At 48.4% G+C, this 5,024-nt stretch overlaps 1 long non-coding RNA gene across 2 annotated transcripts; it reads left to right on the top strand.

Moving 5' to 3' along the window:
- Positions 1–506: 506 nt before the first annotated feature.
- On the top strand, positions 507–3,834 carry LOC125756561 (uncharacterized). 2 transcript variants are annotated; one of them, XR_007414599.1, is made up of 4 exons: positions 507–670; positions 3,109–3,190; positions 3,256–3,395; positions 3,785–3,834. It is a non-coding gene; the product is annotated as an uncharacterized LOC125756561 (long non-coding RNA). The 2 variants fall into 2 exon arrangements; XR_007414600.1 differs by lacking the exon at positions 507–670 and adding an exon at positions 2,853–3,017.
- The last annotated feature ends 1,190 nt before the right edge of the window (positions 3,835–5,024 follow it).

Here is a 5,024-nt window from a genome sequence, read left to right as displayed (position 1 = left end):
TCATTCGTTCCAAACGCGCACGCAAGTTTGCGTCCATGGTTGGCAGAGCGATGAAAACACTACGGCGGTTCGAGGTGCACACCCAACATTGCCAAACCGACTCGCAGTTTTTAAGCACGCGCGATACACGGTGCCATGGGCTCCGCCGCTCGACGACGACCGCGCGAGCCGACCGGAAGTGGCGCCACAGACCACGTGGTTGAGCCGAGACGCCAGAGAGAAAAAAATGAAAAAAAAAAATGCCGCCGGCGCTGACGTCGCCTCCTCGCACCTCCGCCCTCCCTCCCTCCCTTCACGCCGCGCGCAGCTTTCCGCGCGCTCGCTGCGTTGAGTTGAGGGAAAAAGCTGCGGAACGTGATCTCTATAATTTGGTAACACCACTTAGACTTGACGGATTCGAAAAATTTTTGCGGCATATGACTCGTGAAGAGTCATACGTCAATAATGAGACTATTCCAATATAACTAAAAAAGGTGTTGCAGGGCCCCTTTAACGTGCGCGATCCGCCGCAAATCAGCCACGATGCATTGCAACGGGCACGTTCAGTGGGCTGCGCGGCCGTTGCGACGAGCTGCATTGCTGATTCTTCGCTTGCCTGAGACTCGCAATTGTCGAGCGGGTTGCATCCGTTGTTACGTTGCCCGAAGACCGCAGTAAATGTGATTTGCAGGTAAGCAATATTCTCTCTTAAGTACGTTATTTGCTTGTGTATATGTAGTTATGTCGCGTGTTTGCCTGAAGTCATGCTCATGCTTACGCTACTGTACGAGATGGGTCGTGTCATACTTTTATGTAATCGTGTCATACTTTTATGTTTTAAATAAATCGTGTCATACTTTTATTTAATGCATTGTTATTGGCAGTATTTGCTCTGCGTTTGACATTACAAGATGAGTGTTTGGGCGTATATTATTATCAAACATCCGACTAAGATCATTCGTTATCATACACGTTTATGTGAGAAGAGATGAAGGACAGAAGTTTAACCCTTCTTGCTGTCGCCGTCTTGATACCTTCAACACGCTCGATGAAGGCTGCAATCACGGTGTGAAATACTGTAGGCGGCATAAACAAAGTGCCCCAGATCAGCTTTGCCCAGACGAGCTCTGCGTGCGCAGTAACTCGCTCCTGTCAATGGCAGTCTGGGCTGTTTGTCATGTCCTTGTCACCGGTACATGATATTTCGTGGCGTCTATGCGCAACGTGTCGGCTAATTCAACTTTTCGCCATGCTTCAAACTCTGCTGCGGTAGTTTTAGGTGGACGCGTGAGGGTTTAAGGCGGTAATGCGGGCTAGTTGGTTGTGATCACTGGTGTTCATTTCGGTAGCGCAAAGAAAATTAGACACATTAAAAGAAAAAAAAAAGGCCTCGTAGGGTGATGTAGCGCGTCGCGCCTGTGCAACGGGTTTTTGTGTGTTTCCTTGCAGTAAAGTCAGTTGATGTCTAGCGCCCGTCCTGTCTACGTGTCCTCTCTTGTCTTTAATTGTTTTGCGCTACCGAAATGAATAAAGCTTTAAGTACCCGAAGACAATGAAATGGCGTTAAGAGTGCGTTTTAAGTATAGTTTTAAGTGTCTTAAAGGAAATCACAGCATCCTTCCGTGTGTAGCTGAATGTAGCGAACCCGAGGCACTGCGCCGACCGAAGTAAACATTTAATACACACACACAAAAGGACGTTTATGACGTGAAAAAATAAATGATTAAATCCGGTGCTTTGGCTGAGCACGTTTCAGGGGACACGCAATCGACTGGGGGAAGGCACGTGCTCGCGCTAGAGAAAAATGACTGTCACGACGTCTTTATCTCGAGTCGCTCTTGATACCGGCCACTCCGTGTGTGTGCGTGCGTACGTTTGTGTGTGTGCTCGTGCGCGTGTGCGCGCGTGTGTTCGCTCGCGTGTGTGTTCGTGCGCGCGTGTGTGTGTGTGCTCGCGTGTGTGTATGTGCTCGCGCGTGCGTGCGTGTTGGTGTGCTCGCGCGAGCGCGCGTGTGCGTGTGCGCGTGTGTGTTTGCTCGCGTGTGTGCTCGTGCGCGCGCGTGTGTGTGCTCGCGCGTGCGTGTATGTGTGCGCGCGCGCGTGTGTGCTCGTGCGCGTGTTTGCTCACGTGTGTGCTCGTGCGCGCGTGTGTGTGTGCTCGCGTGTGTGTGTGCGCGTGTGTGTTTGCTCGCGTGTGTGCTCGTGCGCGCGTGTGTGTGTGCTCGCGCGTGCGTGTATGTGTGCGCGCGCGCGTGTGTGCTCGTGCGCGTGTTTGCTCACGTGTCTGCTCGTGCGCGCGCGCGCGCGCGTGTGTGTGTGTGTGTGTGTGTGTGTTTGCTCGCGCATTCGTGCTTGTGTGTGTGTGGTGCGCGCGCGCGTGTGTGTGCTCGTGCGCGTGTGTTTGCTCGCGTGTGTGTGTGTTCGCGCGCGCGTGTGTGTGTGCGCTCGCGCGTGCGTGTGTGTATGTGTGTGTGCGCGCGTGCGTGTGTGCTCGTGTGCTCGCGTGTGTGCGCGCGTGCGTGTGTGCGCTTGTGTGTATGTGTGTGCGTGCGCACGTGCGTGTGTGTGTGTGTATGTGTGCGTGTGCTTTTTGCTTTAGTTCGCTCAGTGCCTCGGGTTTTCAGCGTCACCACGTATCAACCCAACCAGACGGACTTCCGTCAGACTTCAAACTTCTGCGTGTTGACCTAACTTGAAACCTTACCACAAATATATGCTGAAGTCATCTTCATTCCATAGTTGCACTCATACAGATCACAATGTACGGGATTCAAAATTCAGATAATTCATGCTCATGCTTACGCTGCTGTAAGAGTTGGGTCGGTCAGAAAAATAAGTTGTCATGCTTTTACGCATTGTTGCCGGCAGTATTTGCTCTGCGTCGCTCGATTACGTCTAAATGCGTCGCTATCGAAACGGGGCAGCTGAGAATATGTTACGCGATAAGCGATACGCTGTGGCTTAACGATTTTCAGATAGCACGAATGCCAGCAATCGTGCAACGTAGGAGTTCAAAGGGAGACATGGTCAGTGTGGTTGGTATGTCTTTCGATGTCCTTAGTTCCTTGGCGATAAAAATTTGTTCTCCGGCACTGAGATAACTTTTTTTTGTATTCTCGTTCTGTTCTAGGGTGCAAGCAACGTGTCATTGTGGTTAGAAAAAATGAATCAGTATACATGTGATTTAACTGTCAAAGCCGGAATGTTTAAAGGTACGTAGACAACACAAATGATTTTTCCCGCCATAATAAATGTGTTGCGTTGGAACTGTTTACAGCATACATCCCGCCCAAGGCATGCTGGGATGATCTACTATCAGGCAGCTTGGAAGCTTCCAGACGCCGATATGCCTTACGTTCGGTGCAGCCGAGGTTATGAACTGTCAAGTGGAAGATGCCCCTTGAGGAAAACAATTAGGTACGAGCATATTCAAGCTCTACGTGAAATGCCGATTATGGTCACTGAAAATTGTAAATTGTAATATTTCTGTTTCTAATCACCTTGCTGTCGTGTTTCTGCTACTAAACTGTCACTTACATTATTGTATTGCTGACTTTTGTGCTAAACAGATGTCAATTGCATTTGGTATTAACGTGCGATTTAAATAAGATTTTTGTTTTCCGATAAACGTATTGCACAGGTAAGTAGATTTGAGGAACGCTTATGTAGTGGTCAAGTAACACCCTTTTTTTTTTGGGGGGGGGGGGTGGAGTATGTGTCTCACATTACATGTTATCGGCAGTTGTGTGCAAAGTGGCAGTAACCGTTGGAATAGTGTAAAATAACGGTCCTAGCTCTCCTTTTAGGATCGACTGTCCAGCGTGGAGATTGCGGAATCAGCAGCCGACATATTGACTGATGAAACATGATGGTGCGTGCAGCAAGAGAGGGTTTGACTGCAGAACCTGACCACCTGCTCCTGTAAATTTGTACCAACCACAGGCGAAAACAAGGGGAAACGCTTTGAATACCTGCGGTCTTCTATCAGCTAGACAAGTCCCTGAAGCTATAAATCAATAAACTGATGTATTCTGCTTTGGAGGTATAAAGCAATGAAATATGAATTCTTTTCGAATGGTTGATGTTTTTTTTTCTTCAGAAAATTTCTTGGGAGCACGCACAACCCGAGCAACAAAAGTAAAGGACTGACAATCACCCTCTTTTTGGCTGCCCTCTGGGTTTCATCTGTCCTGCTTATGTGCAAAGTACCAGCAGTTATGGTATGCCGCACACATTAGTGTACTTAAGGAGAAGCACGACGCTGATCACGTATTATTTGCAGGGGGCTCCACTCAGTATGACCGCTCTATCCGTGGCCCACCGACCCAGGTGTCGCCTAACAAAGGGTATGTGCCTCTTTTTTCTTTCGATCTTCTTTCTGCGACACATTTCGGACCACTCGCTACGCACATGATCGGCCCAGCCAAGTGTCGTCTAGCAAACGAAGCGTGGCTCTTCCTTTAGGGCTTCTTTCTGTGCACGCCTAATCTTTTGTACTTCTTTCTGCGGCTTTATTATGCAGCGTACAAATATGTACACAGAGTAATTAGAACTTTCACGGCGGTGTCATATGGCCTGCCCTGTCCTGAATACACACGCTGGAGCTTTGGAATAATTCTGGTACATGTCTGCTTAGAGCACAACAGTTGCGGTGTCCGTGGCAAGAGATGTACGCTTCCCTCATCGCAAGGAATAGCACAAAACAATTTCCTTTGGAGTTGGCTTAGAGCTTGCATGCATCATAACGTCACACCTTCGCCCACAAGCATCGTGTTGTTCAAATGTGGTCTGCCACTAAAACGATAATTAAGAAGGGCAGGTGATTGACAGATATTCCTACTCATGAGTTGTGCCATGTGTATCAGTCAAGTATCCTCTCTTGATCCAATTAAGTAGATGTTTAAGCATTACAATTTCTATCTCTCGAGAAAACCACGTTGCGGCTCTTTGTATGCGCTCTTGGTATTATTGTATTTTTGCGTATGCATACATTTACTTTTACTGCGTCTTTATATCATTCAGCATTCGTATATAATATGCACATAC

This window comes from Rhipicephalus sanguineus, unplaced genomic scaffold (genome assembly GCF_013339695.2).
Source record: "Rhipicephalus sanguineus isolate Rsan-2018 unplaced genomic scaffold, BIME_Rsan_1.4 Seq1348, whole genome shotgun sequence".
In the NCBI taxonomy this organism is placed as follows: Eukaryota; Metazoa; Arthropoda; class Arachnida; order Ixodida; family Ixodidae; genus Rhipicephalus; species Rhipicephalus sanguineus.
This window is presented reverse-complemented; position numbering and strand designations above follow the sequence as displayed.